General features: G+C 40.8%; 1 protein-coding gene across 4 annotated transcripts in view; it reads left to right on the plus strand.

Moving 5' to 3' along the window:
* Positions 1–1,343: 1,343 nt before the first annotated feature.
* Positions 1,344–16,162, plus strand: part of GALNT11 (polypeptide N-acetylgalactosaminyltransferase 11) — an 83,863-nt gene continuing 69,044 nt past the window's right edge. For 2 of the 4 annotated variants that reach the window (XM_023727955.1, XM_004372752.2), the window contains exon 1: positions 1,344–1,559. The gene's annotated coding sequence lies outside the window, so the exon portion shown is untranslated. Of the gene's footprint in view, positions 1,560–3,200; positions 3,344–16,162 lie in introns of all 4 variants that reach the window. The other 2 variants (XM_023727954.1, XM_023727956.1) reach the window with 2 other exon arrangements.

Raw genomic sequence — 16,162 nt, forward strand, 5'->3', positions numbered from 1 at the left:
ATATCCTCACAGAATATCATCTCCAAGCTAGCACCTCAGCTTTACCTTCAAAAGGCTGTTCCCTGCTCCATCAGACCAGCAGCTTCTGGGTAGTATGGCATGTGACAGGCCCAATGGATCCTATGGCAATATTCCCTCTGCCATATCTCCTTTGCTGTAAATGAGATCCTTTGAACCAACGTGATGTTATGCAGCATCTTGTGTAGGTGGATCAGACACTCTGTAGGCACTTAGGCTGAGACTCTGCAGGCAGGGAAGAGAAACCCATATCTGAAATACCTGTCAACTCCAGTCAAGATGAATTAAGTTGCTGACCAGGGTGGAAGTTCTCTCTCACTCAGGGAAATTTCCAGACAGTGACTCCAAGGGCCGCTGGTTGCCCACATACCCAACAATTGCGGTAATGATTCCTTGGTCCTGAGGGGAAATCTGAGTGGCACAACAAGGCATCTCTCATACCCTGACAACCCTGTTAAGGTGTTTGGCACGGTCTGGTGTCCATTCCAGAGTCCCTGGGTGGTGCAAACGTTGAGTACTCGACTACTAAGTTACAGCATCAATATCAAATTCTGTTCATCTCCCACCACAAAAAATTGACTTTCACCACCTTGCTTTAAATGGCTTATACTTCAATTTTGATGCTTGTTTCATAATAAATGCTATAATTATAAATGAAAAGATGTCATAATAGAAAATTTAATGTGTTCTGTCTGCTTGGCAGCTACGAGTCTTTGCTTCGGACAACTGGTGCCCCTGTTTTGTTGATGCCCTAAGCACCTGCTTACCTTGCTTATTGGGTAATTCGTCCCTGCTCATTGTACCTAGCTTACTTAGAGCCATTTGCTTTTTCTGGACTCAATATGGTCTCCCTATATGCATGTGGAATAACTACTCGGAATAAACCTTACGTTTCAATTTCGGTTGATTATTTTTAACAGTGTCCATCCCGGAAGAGATAGGCTAGACAACGTGGTTAGCTCCATTCAGCTCAATAAGTTCATTGCTTTGGTTCATCCGTTGCTCTTCTCTCTTTCTGATTTTTAATTTAAAAGGAATGAAGAATGTCTTCCCTTTCTACACATAAATACTTATCCCTACCAGACTTTCATTGTAAAGCGATGATGTCCTTTCTTATGAGAAAGAAACTCGAAGGCCAGCACCCCGTGACAACAGACAAACGGGGCCAGGGTCCCTGCTAAAGTCCGGGAGGACTTGGACTGAGGACCAGGTTGGGGTAGCGCGCCACAGCAGTGGACGATGACGTAAGTTGTGATGCGCGGTGATGGGACGGGCCCGCCGTCACGTGGGACCGGCGTCACGTGGCCCCGCGGTCGCGCCTAGCACCGGGAGAGGGTGCGGCGGGCTGAGTGTGCGCCAGCGCCCCCGGGGTCGTTCGAACCTGCGGCCGCGAGCGCATCCCTAAACCTGCGGTAAGCCTGGGTGCTCCCGGGCCGCTCCGCCCGCCGCGGTGAATGCGGCTGGGGCCGGAGCTGTGGCGGGGGAGAAGATGCCACAATCCGCGTCTCGGAAGACCGCGGTCCTGGGCTGCCGGTGTCAGGGTGAGTAACGCTCCGGGTGGCGCCCCTGTCCGCCGCTCCCTGAGCCGTTTTCCAGCCGGCCGACTTCTGCAGCCTCCTTCCTTGTTCGGACGAGGGGCAGAGGCTGGCTTTTCCGGGCTCATTCCGAAAGTACGAAACGGAGGCCTGGCCCCAAGGGCCTCCTACGTGGTCCTTGCGGGCTGGGTCAGCAGAGAGGGCCAGGGGCAGCCCGCGGTGGAATGCTGACCCTTTGCAGTTTCCTTGACCAGAAGGTCAAGCATCTCCGCATGTGACCGGCGTTAAAAATCTAAACACGTTTCCCTAGGGTAGAGATGTTTACAGAGAAAATGCCGCAGACCCGGATGCCTGTCACCGAGCAGGCTTTTTTTCCCCCCGGCAGATCTCATTTTCAGTAATTTGCGATAGGCTTGTGAGAATGCAGAAAACACGGGAGTATAGAAAATGTAGTGCAGTGGCTACTTGTTCCTCATTTTAGAGCATTTTACAACTGAAAAAGATTTAATACCACGGTCATCCAGTATTCTCTAAAATGAAGTCCAGAGCAGTGTTCCTCAGCCTTTAGAAGGAGACAATTCGTTGTTGTTGTTAGTTGCTGTCTAGTCAAAATGTTGTGTGCGGTGAAGTCAATTCCTACTCTTAGCCACCCCGTGTGACAGAGTAGAACTGCCCCATAGGGTTTCCTAGGCTGTCTTTCACCAGCAGAGTTGATGGTGGATTGAACTGCTGACCTTTTGGTTAGCAGCCCAGTGCTTAACCATTGCACCAACAGGGCTCCTATCGAGTCAAAATACCTGTTGCCGTCGAGTCCATTCCCGCTCATAGTGACCTTGTAAGATAGAGTAGAACTGCACCATAGGGTTTCCAAAGAGCGGCTGGTGGATTCGAACTGCCGATCTTTTGGTTAGCAGCCGTACCTCACCGTAGCTCTTAACCACTGTGCCCCCGAAATGATTGTGGAAAATTTCAAAACTAGAGGTTTATACAAACTAGACGTAATAGTATAATGAACTCCTGTGTACCCAACACTGAGTTTCCACAATATTCAGTGTTCACGTTTCCCTGGATGTCTCAAAATTTTATTTTCCTTTTTATGGGTGGTTTGAGCCAATCAGGATATAGACAAGGCCTACATTTGGCATTTGATTGATATGCCTCTTAAGTTCTTTTTTTCTTTTCTTGGCAGTATACTTGTTGAAAAAAATTGGGTCATTTGTCTTGTAGAATTTCCCATATTTTTAAAATCCATGCTGTTTTTGATAAATATAAAAACTTCAAGTTACCCACCCTCCAGTTCTGATATTTCCCACCCTTATGCTTTGAGGAATATTAACATGCTCATATCTTTGTTTATTTTCACCATCAAGGCAGATTTGGTCCAACATTCCATTTTACTTTGTGTTGTGAAAATAGTAATTTTTTGTGTGTTTGTTTGTTTTTCCAAATACAAAATGATAGTATGACTTGGAATATGCTCTTAGACCTACTATGCACCTACCAGAATATTCTGGTCATATTCTCCTCTCCCAAATCACAGGTTTAGGCCAGACTCTTCAGATTCTTTTTTTTCCCTTTTACCTGTAGATATATTGAAATCTACTCTGCCTTAAGGAAAATAAACAACCTCTCTCTACCCTCAATTAGGAGCCCTGGTGGTGCAAACAGTCAAGTGCTCGGCTGCTCCGTGGGAGAAAGACTGGCCAGGAGAAAACATGGCGACCTGCTTCCGTAAAAATTACAGCCAAAAAAACCCTGTGCTCAGTTCTGCTGTATCATACGGGGTTGCTGTGAGTTGAAATCGACTTGACGGCACCTAATAACAACCCTCAATATGTCTCAGTTGAGCTTTTCAAGCTCAACTTCATGAAACAGTAGTCCACGCTTTTCACTTCCTCTCTTGACAATTGCTTTGCTGTTTCTTGAGCTGTGCGTTCTATCTTCTTATACATTTTTAAAACTGTTTTCTTAAAGACCTTTATATCCTGTTGTTGTAGTTAGGTTCCATCAGTTGACTCCGACTCATAGCAATCCTGTATATAACAGAATGAAACAGTGCCCGGTCTGGTGCCATCCTCACGGTCATTGTTATGTTTGAGCCCATTGTTGCAGCCACTGTGTCAGTCCATCTCGTCCAGGGTCTTCCTCTTTTTTGCTGACCTTCTACCTTACCAAGCATGATGTCCGTCTCCATGGACTGATCCCTCCTGATAACATATCCAAAGTACACGAGACGAAGTCTCGCAATCTTTGCTTCCAAGGAGCACTCTGGCTGTACTTTTCCAAGACAGACTTGTTCATTCTTTTGACAGTCTGTGGTCTATTCAGTATTCTTTTCCAACACCATAATTAACAAAGGCATCAATTCTTCTTCAGTCTTCCTTATTTGTTGTCCAGCTTTTACATGCGTAGAGGCAATTGAAAATACCATGACTTGGGTCAGGCGCACCTTAGTCCTCAAAGTGACATCTTTGCTTTTCAACACTTTAAAGAAGTCTTTTGCAGCAGATTTGCCAGTACAGTACATCGTTTGATTTCTTGATTGCTGCTTCTATGGGTGTTGATGGTGGATCCAAGTATCCTTTACAACATCAATATTTTCTCTGTTTATCATTGTCATGGTTTGAATTATGTCCCCCCAAAAATGTATGTATCAATTTTGCTGGGCCATGATTCCCAGAATTGTGTGGTTGGCCTCCATTTTGTGATTGTAATTTTACGTTAAAGAGGATTAGAGTGGAATTGTAACACCACCCTTACTCAGGCCACATCCCTGATCCAATGTAAAGGAATTTCCCTAGGGTGTGGCCTGCACCGCCTTTTGTCTCTTGTAAGATATAAAAGGAAAGGGAAGCAAGCAGAGAATTGGGGACCTCATACCATCAAGAAAGCAGTGCCGGGAGCAGAGCGTGTTCTTTGGACCCGGGTCCCTGTGCAGAGAAGCTCCTGGTCTGGGGAACACTGATGAGAAGAAGGCTGACAGAGAAAGCCTTCCCCCTGGAGCTGATGCCCTGAATTTGGACTTTTAGCCTACTTTACTGTGAAGAAATAAATTTCTCTTTGTTAAAGCGATCCACTTGTGGTATTTCTGTTGTAGCAGCACTAGATGACTAAGACAGTCATGATGTTGCTTATTGGTCCAGTTGTGAGGATTTTTATCCTCTTTATATTGAGGTGTAATCTATACTGAAGGCTGTAGTCTTTGAGCTTCATCAGTAAGTTCTTCAAATCCTCTTTGCTTTCCGCAAGCAAGGTTGTGTCATCTGCATATCACAGGTTGTTAATGAGTCTTCCTCCAATCCTGATGCCACGTTCTTCACATAGTCCACCTTCTCGGATTATTTGCTCAGCGTACAGATTAAAGAAGTATGGTGAAAGGATACAACCCTGACACACACCTCTCCTGATTTTAAACCACGCAGTATCCCCTTATTCTGTTCAAACAACTACCTCTTGGTCTAAGTACTAGTTCCTCATGAGCACAATTAAGTGTTTGGAGTTCCCATTCTTCCCAGTGTTATCCATAATTTGTTATGTTCCATACAGTTGAATGCCTTTGCATAGTCAATAAAACACAGGTAAACATCTTTCTGGTATTCTCTGCTTTTAACTAAGATCCATCTGACATCAACAATGATATGCCTGGTTCCACGTCCTCTTCTGAATCCAGGTTGAATTTATGGCAGTTTCCTGTCAACATACTCTTGCAACTGTTTTTGAATTATCTTCAGCAAAATTATACTTGCATGTGGTATTAATGATATTGTTCAATAATTTCGGCATTCTGTTGGATCACCTTTCTTGGAAATGGGCACAGATATGGATCTCTTCCAGTCGTTTGGCCGGTAGCTGTCTTCCAAATTTCTTGGCATAGATGAGTGACCACTTCCAGCCTTGCATCCGTTTGTTTAAACATCTCAATTGCTATTCTGTCAGTTCCTGAAGCCTTGTTTTTCACCAATGCCTTTAGTGCAGATTGGTCTTGTTCCTCCAGTATCGTCGGTTCTTGATCATATACTACCTCCTGAAATTGTTGAACGCCGACCAGTTCTTTTTGGTACAGTGACTCTGTGTATTCCTTCCATCTTCTTTTGATGCTTCCTGCATGGTTCAATATTTTGCCCTTAGAATCCTTCAGTACTGCAACTTGAGGCTTGACCTGGAGTTAGAAAATCAAAAGGGAAGAACATGCTTACTATTTCTCAAGCTGAAAGAACTGAAAAAACAGTTCAAACCTCATTTATCAATAGTTCCAACTAAATGCTGTTTGCAGAGTCCCAGCTCCAGTGTCACAGAGTAGAACAGGATTTTTCAGTCTTGGCACTGTTGACATTTTGGGACTGGATAATTCTTTGTTATTGGGACTGTCCTGTGCATTGTAGAATGTTTAGCAGCATCCCTAGCCTCTACCCATTTCATACCAGTAGCATCCCCCTCCACAAAATTTCTGCAGACATTGCCAAATGCCCCTGAGGAGTTGCCTTATTTTCCCAGACGTTGCCAAATGTCCCAGCCCCTGGTTGAGAGCCACTGCATTTCTGTTTGCCTTTAGTTTTTTAGGCTCCACTCATTACCAAGGTTAGTTAGGTCAACACTTTTATCCCCAGTCCTTTGGGTGAGGTTGTTTCATACATTTGTAATACACTTAGTTTTGGTTTTTTGTTGTGGTTTTTTTTTTTTTGGTCACATTCTACGTTTCTTTCTGGGATATCTGCAAGTTCCGAAATGATTGTTTTTTTTTTTTTAATTTGCATGCATTAAGGTTCACTCTTTTTTTCTGTAAAGTTCTATGGGGTTTTTACAGCTGGATAGTGTCATGTATCTACCATTCCAGTGTCATACTAGTTTCACTGCCCTAAAAATCCCCTGTGCTTTACCTACTCGACCCTCTCCCTCCCCTCACTCCCTGAACCCCGGCAACAACTGATTTGTTTATCATCTCTATAGTTTTATCTTATCCAGAATGTCATATAATTGGAATCATATAGTATGTAGCCTTTTCAGACTTATAGCGACTCTATGTACCATAGAACAAAACACTACCCAGTCCTGCGCCATCCTCACAATTGTTATGCTTGAGCCCATTGTTGCAGCTACTGTGTCAGTCTGTCTCGTTGAGGGTCTTCCTCTTTTTCGCTGACCCTGTGCTTTACCAAGCATGACGTCCTTCTCCAGGGACTGATCCCTCCTGACAACATGTCCAAAGTGTGTAAAATGTAGTCTCGCCGTCCTTGCTTCTAAGGAGCATTCTGGTTGTACCTCTTCCAAGACAGACTTGTTCATTCTTTTGGTAGTCCATGGTATATTCAGTATTCTTCGCCAGCACCACAATTCAAAGACGTCAGTTCTTTTTTGGTCTTCCTTATTCATTGTCCAGCTTTCACATTCATATGATGTGATTGAAAATACCATGGCTTGGGTCAGGCGCACCTTAGTCTTTAGGGTGACATCTTTGCGTTTCAACACTTTAAAAGTCTTTTGCAGCAGATTTGCTTAATGCAATACATCGTTTCATTTCTTGATTGCTGCTTCCATGGGTGTTGATTGTGGATCCAAGTAAAATGAAATCCTTGACAACTTCAGTCTTTTCTCCATTTATCATGATGCTGCTTATTGGTCCAGTTGTGAGGATTTTTGTTTTATGTTGAGGTAGAATCCATACTGAAGGCTGTAGTCTTTGATCTTCATCGGTAAGTGCTTCAAGTCGTCTTCACTTTCAGCAAGCAAGAATGTGTCATCTGCATAACGCAGGTTGTTAATGAGTCTTCCTCCAATCCTGATGCCCTGTTCTTTTTCATATAGTCCAGCTTCTTGAATTATTTGCTCAGCATGCAGATTGAATAGGCATGGTGAAAGGATACAACCCGGACACACATTTTTCCTGGCTTTAAACCACACGGTATCCCCTTGTTCTGTTTGAACAACTGCCTCTTGATCTATGTACAAGTTTCTCCTCAGCACGATTAAATGTTTTGGAATTCCCATTCTTCACAATGTTATCCGTAATTTGGTACGATCCACACAGTCGAATGCCTTTGCATAGTCAATAAAACACAGGTAAACATCTTTCTGGTATTCTCTGTTCTCAGCCATGATCCGTCTGACATCAGCAGTGATATCCCTAGTTCCACGTCCTCTTGTGAATCCGGCCTGAATTTCTGGCAGTTCCCTGTCGATACGCTGCTGCAGCGGCTTTTGAATGATCTTCAGCAAAATTTGACTTGTGTTTGATATTAATGATATTGTTTGATAATTTCTGCATTCTGTTGGATCACCTTTTTTGGGATTAGTTATAAATATGAATCTCTTCCAGTCAGTTGGCCAGGTAGCTGTCTTCCAAATTTTCTGGCATAAACTAGCAAGCACTTCCAGCGCTGCATCCGTTTTCTTACACTTAGCAACATGCATTTAAGATTCTTCGTTTTTTTTTTCCCCAAAGCTTGATAGACTTTTTTTTTTTTTAGTTGCTGAGTAATAGTCTGTTGTATGGATGTGCCACAGTTTGTTTATCCATTCACCCTTTGAAAGATTTCTTGGTTGCTTCCAGTTTTGGGGGATTATCAATAAAGCTGCAGTAAACATTTGTGTGCTGATTCTTGTGTGAACATAAATTTTTAAATGAGTTGGATAAATACCTACCAGTGTGATTGCTACATCATATGGTATGGCTCTGTTTCACCTTGTAAGAAACTGCCAAACTGTCATTCAGAGTGGCTATACCATCTTGCATTCCCATCAGCAATGATTGGAGTTCCTGTTGATCTGCATCCTAGACAGCAATTGGTATTTTCAGTTTTTTAAAAGATTTTTAGCACTTCTAATAGGTGCATAGTATCTCATTGTTGTTTTAATTTGCATTTTCCTAAACACAAATGTGGTCAATCTTTTCATGTGCTTATTTGCTATCTCTATGTCTTAGGCTGGGTTCTCTAGAGAAGCAAAACCAGTAAAGTGTATAAGTATATATATAGAGAGATTTATATCAAGGAAACAGCTCATGCGACTGTAGAGGCTGGAACGTCCCAAGTCCATGGATCAGGATAGAGGCCTCTCGATCCATGTGGCTGCAGGGGCTGGTAAACCCAAGATCGGCATGTCAGAGAGCAGGGCTCCCGCTCATTGGCTGTGAAGATTAACAAATCCCAAGACTGGCAGATAAGCTGATAGCTCAAGTCCCAAGAAACAGAAAGTCAGATGAACAGGAGGCAGCCGCAGGATCCAGAGCAAGCAAAAAAGCCAGAAGGTTTGCTTATGTTTGGATGCAGGCTGCACCCCGAAGGAAACTCCCTTTCAACTGATTGGCTACTCACAGCAGATTCCGTCATGGGAGTAATCTCATGTACACACTGAGAATCATGACCCAGCCAAGTTGACACACAATCTTAACCATCACATTCTGTATCTTCTTTTAAGGATCCGTGGTAGTGCAGTGGTTAAAGTGCTCTACTGCTAATAGAAAGGTCAGTGGTTTGAACCCACTAGCCGCTCTGCAGGAGAAAGTTGTGGCAGTCTGCTTCCATAAAGATTATAGCCTTGGAAATCCTATGGAGCAGTTCTACTCTGTCCTATAGAGTTGCTGTGTGTCAGAATTGACTTGATGGCAATGGTTTTTGTTTTTTTAAATATCTTGTTTGGTGAGCTGTCCACATCTTTTACCCATTTTTTAACTAAGGTGTTTTCTTTCTTACTGTTGAGTTTTAAAGAGTTCTTTGTGTAATTTTGGTACAGTTCTTTTTTTTTTTTCTTTTTAATCGAGGTAAAATATATTGAACATAAAATTTGCCATTTAACCATTTTAAGTGTACAATTTAGTGCCATTAATTATATTCACAATGTTGTACAACCATCATCACTATTTATTTCTAAAACGTTTTCATCACCATTAACAGAAACTCTATCTTAAACCGTTTTTGATTCATGGAACACTCCAAGAACCTGATGAAAACTATGAACTCTCTCCTGAAAAGAAAAGAAAAGAAAAAAAAAAAGGCACACTGACACTTGCATATACTTTCTGAGGGTTAGGAAACCAAACCCATTGCCTTCGAGTTGATCCCGACTCACAGTGATCCTACAGGCCAGAGCAGAACTGCCCCACAGGGCTTCCAAGGCTGTAATCTTTAGGGAAGCAGACTGCCATATCTTTCCTGTGGAGCAGCTGGTGAATACGAACCGCCGACCCTTCTTGGTGCAGTTCTTTATCAGATATGTACTTTGCAAATATTTTCTCTCAGCCTGGGACTTGTCTTTTTGTTTTTTAACAGTGTTTTTCATGGAGTAATTTTTAATTTTAATAAAAATTAGCTTACTAGTTTTTTCTTTTATAGATCATGCTTTTGGTATTGTGTATAAAAACTCATTTTCAAACCCAGAATCACATAGATTTTTTTTCCTATGTTTACTTCTAGAACTTTTATAGTTGTGCATTTCACATTTAGGTCTGTGATCCATTTTGAGTCAATTTTATGTGCCTAGGCTCATTTTTTATATATGGATGTCCAGTTGTTCCAGCACTACTATCCTTTCTCCATTGAATTGCCTTTGTGCTTTTGTGAAAGACCAGTTGACTTTGTAGGGTAAAGGACCTAGTTTTACCTTAAGTAAGGTAGCCTTTGTTTTTGGCTCTGGAGAAGTAATCCTTGGAGTAATTTGGGATGCCTTGGTCTGGGACTTCAAGGCCACACCTGAGAATTTGTGCTAGTGAGTGGGGGCTGGCTGGACCAGAAGAGACTCACCTGGGAGGCCAATATCAAGTAACCTCAGGAGGCATGATTTAGCCTATCATGCCAGGCTGGCCGATAAAAGCCCTGAACACAGAGGCTCAGAGAACTTCCTGGTTGGCGAGAACATCTGCTATTGAGAGAGTAGCGCATCCCTTGGGACATGGAAGCTCCACGTTGGGAACCCTTCCGGACCTCGCCCTGTGTGTCTCTTCATTTATATCCTTTTTGACTGTAATAAATCTGTAGCTAAAAGTATAGTACACTTTCTGTGAGTTCTGGGAGCCATTCCAGTTAATTATTGAACCCAAAGGGGTAATAGAAACCAGCAGGTCCTGTTACCTATAAGGGTGTGGTGTGGATTCCCAACCTTGTGGCTGATGTCCTGAAGGGATAGTGGGAAACCAGCCCTGAGTTGGTGGCCAGCAGGTCAAAAGGTTGGAGTGTTGTGTGGACTCCCCAAACGTGCAGCTGGCATCTGTCTGTTTGGCAGTCTGAAGGATGGCATCCTTTTAACTGGTGAGCGCTGACCTAGCTCCAGATGGCCAGGGTCAGAGAGAGTGCCACAGGGGCGGCTAGTAATGAGAATGAAGTGGGAAGGTAGGGACTGGAGCAATCTCCACATTTTGGAGATTGGATTTAGGCTAATCCTTACCATGCAACTATGTTTGTGTGTAGTTATTTCTGGGCTCTCTGTTCTGTTCCATTGATCTATGTGTCTGTTATTTCACCAATACCACTCTCTCTTGATTGCTGTAGCTTTATAGTGAGTGTTGAAATCTGGTAGTGTGTTTCCTCCATCTTTGTTGTTCTTCAGTATTATGTTGGTTACTCTGGGTATTTTACCTTTCTGTACAAGTTTGGAGTCAATTTGTTGATAGTACAAATAGCCTGTTGGGATTTTGATGAGTGTTGCACTGAATGTACAGATCAAGTTGGGAATAATGGATATCTTAACAATATTGGGTGCTCCAAATTTGAACATGGAATGTCTCTCCATGTATTTAGATCTTCTTCATCTATGTTTTTTTCTTCATCTGCCTATAGATCCTGTACATATTTTGTTAGATAAGCACCCAGCTTATCTGACAATTGGAACCCACCCAGTGGCTCCATAGTAGAAAGACCTGGCGTTTTCTCCCATAAAGATTATAGCCAAGAAAACCCTGTGGGGCTGTTCTACTTGTCATATGGGGTCACTATGAGTAGGAATCGACTCATTGTGTTGACTCAATGACACATTTCATTTTTTGGGTACTATTGTAAATGACATTGTTTTTTCAAGTTCAATTTCAAATTCCATTTGTTCATTGCTGATATATAAGACCAAAACCTATTGCCATTGAGTTGAATCCAGCCAATAGTGACCCTATAAGCCAGGGTAGAACTGCCGCATAGAGCTTCCAAGGCTGTAAATCTTAACAGAAGCAGATTGCCACATCTTTTCTTCTGTGGAGTGGCTGGTGGGTTATCAGCCAAGCCTTTCAGTTATTGGACAAGCACTTACATACTACACCGCCGTAGAAAAGCAGTTATCTTTTGTATACTGACTTTGTATCTGTATTTCTGTACTTACTTACTAGTTTCAGGAAATTTTTATTTAATAGATTCTTTGGGATTTTCTACATAGACAATCATGTTTTATTTCTTTTTTTCCAATCTGTGTATCTTTTATTTCTGTTTGTTGTCTTATTGCACCAGCTAGCACTTTCAGTACAAGATTGAATAGGAGTAGAGAGAGAGAACATGCATACTTTGTTCCAGTCTTAGTGGGACAGTGTGTAATCTCTGACCATTAAATACGATGTTAGCTTTTTTTTTTTCTTTCAGGTATTCTTCATCAACTTGAGGACATTCTCCAATATTCCTAGTTTGCTAAGAGTTTTCTCCCCCCATAAATGAGTGTTGAAATTTTGTCAAATGCTTATTCAGCATGAATCGATATGACCATACGTATGATTTTTCTTTTTTAGCCTGTCGATATGGTGGACTACATTGATTGATTTTTGAATGTTGAACCAGCCTTGGTTTTATCCCGCTTGGTTTTAATGTATAATTCTTTTTATAAATTTTTGAATTTGATTAGCTAATATTTTGTTGAGGATTTTTATGTCTATGCTCATGAGAGGTATTGATCTGTAGTTTTCTTGTAATATCTTTATCTGGTTTTAATATTAGGGTAATACTAACTTCATAAAATAAATTAGGAAGTATTCTGTTTGCTTTTATTTTCTGAAACAGATTGTGTAGAATTGGTGTAATTTCTTCCTTAAATGTTTGGCAGAATCATCAGTGAAACCACCTAGTGCTTTCTTTTAGGGAAGGTAATTAATGATTGATTTTATTTCTTTAAGATCTAGAGCTATTCAGATTATCTACTTTTCCTTGTGTGAATTTCGGTAGTTTCAGTTAATTGTTCCATTTCATTTAAGTTCTCAAATTTGTGAGCATAGAGTGGTTTGTAGTATTCCTTTATTATCTTTTTAAGGTCCTTGTGATCAGTAAGGATGTTGTTAGGTGCCGTCGAGTCGGTTCTGTCTCATAGTGTCCCGATAGTAATGATGATCACTCCTTTATTTCTGATATTGGTAATTTGAGTCTTCACATTTTTCTTGGTTAGCTTGGCTAGAAGTTAAGCACTTTTATCAATCTTTTCAAATAACTAGCTATTGGTTTTGTTGTTTTCTATTGCTTTCAATTTCATAGATTTCTGTTCTTTATTATTTCTTTTGTTCTGCATGCCTCAGGCTTAAATTATTCTTCTTTCTCTAGTTTCCTAAGGTGGGATCTTAGGTTATTGATTTTAGTTTTTTTTTCCTAGTATATGCATTTAATGCTATAAATTTTCCTCTAAGCACTCCTTTCTCTGCATCCCACAAATTTTAATAAATTGTATTTTCATTCTCATTTAGTTCAAAATATTTTTTAATTTCTCTTGAGATTTCTTTTTAGGCCTGTGGGCTATGGTGGCTCAGGGGTGAAAGCACTCAGCCGCTAACCAAAAGGTCAGTGGTTTGAACCCACCAGCTGCTCTGCAGGAGAGATTTGCAGCCTTGGAAACCCCATGAGGCAGTATACTCTGTTCTGTAGGGTTCCTATGTGTCAGAATCGACTCGATGGCAGTGGGTTAGGTTTTCCAAACATTTGGGGATTTGCTGGCTATCTTTCTGTTGTTAATTTCTAGTTTAATTCCACTGAGTTCTTAGAACATACTTTATGTGATTTCTGTTCTCTTAAATTTGTTAATGTGTGTTTTATGGCTGGAATGTGGTCTTGTCTTGGTGAATGTTCCAAGTGAGCTTGAGAAGAATGTGTGTTATGTTGTTAGATGAAGTGTTCTGTAATATCAAGTAAGTTAAGTTGATTGATAGTGCTGTTCATGTCATCTCTTTTCTTACTGATTTTCTGCCTGCTTGATTAATCAATTACTGAAGCCTTCACCTGTAATAATGCATTTGTTTATTTCTCCTTTCATTTCTTTCAATTTTTGCCCCATGTATTTTGATTTCCTCTTGTTAGGTACATACATGTTTAGAATTACATGTATTGTTATGCTTTTCTTAAGGTCTCTAGGGGGTGCAAACAGTTTGCACTCAACTGCTACCCTAAAGATTGGCAGTTCAAACTCACACAGTTGTACCACAGAAGAAAAGGTCCAGCGATCGGCTTCTGTTAAGATTACAGCCAAGAAAACCCTATGGAGCAGTTCTACTCTGTAACACACGGGGTTGCCATGAGTCAGAATCAACTCAGTGGCAACTAACAGCAACATGTTTTTCTTGGAGAATTGACCTCTTTATCATCATATAATGACTTTATCTTTTTTTTTTTTATTGTTGTAGTCTAAATGAAGTTTACATTTCAAGTTAGTCTCCCATACAAAATTCTTTATCTTTGATTATCTTCTTTGTTCTGAAGTCTGCTTTGTGTGAAATTAATATAGCTACTCCAGCTTTTTTTGGTTAGTGTTATCATGGTATCTTACTCTGTTCCTTTACTTTTGGTGTATTTAAGTCTTTATATTTAAAGTGGATTTCTTGTAGACAACATATAGTTGGATATTGTTTGGTTGTTTTTTGTTTGTTTTTTGCCTGTTCTGACAATCACTGCCTACTCTGACAATCTCTGTCTTTTAATTGGTTTACTTAGATCATTCACATTTAAAACTATTACTGATATAGTTGGATTAGTGTCTTCCATGTTTGTAACTTTTCTATTCCTTGCTTTTTCTTTGTTTCTTTTTAATTGAGCATTTTATATGATTCAGCTCTTCTTAAGAGTGCATTGGTTTCCTATTGCTGCTGTAACAACACAAACAGTGGCTTAAAATAACAGAAATTTAATATACTTCTGGAGGTCAGAAACTATAAGTCTGAAATGGGTTTGACTGGGCTAAAAGCAAAGTGTCAGCAAGACTGCATTCCTTTCTGAAAGCTCTGAGTCGCCATTTCCTTGTCTTTTTCAGCTTCAAGAGACCACTCACAATCCTTCGATAGTAGCCATGTTCCTCCATTTTCAAAGCCAGCAACAGCAGATTAAGTCCTTCTTATATCGCATCACTCACATCTTCTGCCTCTATCTTCCACATTTAAAGATTCTTGTGATTACATTGGACCCACCTAGATAATTCAGGATAATCTTCCTATTTTAAGGTCACCTGATTAACAGCTTTAATTCCATCTGCTACCTTAATTCCTCTTTGCCATGTAACCTAATGTATTCATAGGTTCTGGGGATTAGGATGGGGGCATTTTGGGGGACCATTATTCTGTCTATCACATACCGTATCAGCTGCACTTCTGTTTTAAAAAAATTTTTGGTGGTACCTGTAGAGTTTACAGTATAAGGTTTTTAAAAAAATTTTTATTGTAATGAAATATATATAACATAAAATTTGCCATTTTAAGTATTTTTAAGTGTACAATTCAGTAACTTTTTTTAAATGAATTTTTATTTTTCATTTTATTTTTTTAATTGTACTTTAGGTGAAGGTTTATAGAACAAATAGTTTCTCATTAAACAGTCAGTACACATTTTGTTTTATGGCATTGGTTAACAACCCCAAGGCATGCAACACTCTCCCTTCTTAACCTTGAAGGACCTTTTCTTTTGGTGAAAATATACATAGCCAAAGATACACCATTTCAGAAATTTCTACATGTACAGTTCAGTGACATCGATTACAGTCTTCCAGTTTTGCTGCGGTTCTCTCTATCCTTTTCCAAATTATTCCCCCACCATTATCTTCAACTCACTGTCCCCTAGGCTTCACATCAAACCTTTTGAGTTGCTGTTGTCAGTTTGATCTCACATAGATAATTCTTTTTTTTTTGTACTTTAGATGAACGTTTACAAAACAAATAGTTTCTCATTAAACAGTTAGTACACATATTGCCCTATGACAGTGGTTAACAACCCCATGAGAAGTCAACACTGTCCCTTCTCAACCTTGGGTTCCCTATCACCAGCTTTCTTGTCCCCTCCTGCCTTCTAGTCTTTGTTCTTGAACTGCTGTGTCTCATTAGTTCCATTTTGTTTTATGGGGCTGTCCAGTACTTGGTTGAACGGTGAACCTCAGGAGTGACTTCAGCGCTGAGCTAAAAGGGTGTCCGGAGGCAATACTCTCGGAGTTTCTCCAGTCTCTGTTGGGCCTGTAAATCTGGTCTTTTTTTGTGAGTTAGAGTTTTGTTCTACATTTTTCTCCAGCTCTGTCAGGGACCCTCTGTTGTATAGCTGGGCACCATCTAGCTGTAGTGGACTCAGTCTGGTGGAGGCCATGGCAGCTGTGGTCCATTAGTCCTTTGGTTTAATGTTTTCCTTGTATCTTGTTTTCTTCCTTCTCCCTTGCTCCCGAAGGGGTGAGACCAGTGGAGTATCTTAGATGGCTGC

This window comes from Trichechus manatus, unplaced genomic scaffold, assembly GCF_000243295.1.
Source record: "Trichechus manatus latirostris isolate Lorelei unplaced genomic scaffold, TriManLat1.0 scaffold00020, whole genome shotgun sequence".
NCBI lineage: Eukaryota > Metazoa > Chordata > Mammalia > Sirenia > Trichechidae > Trichechus > Trichechus manatus.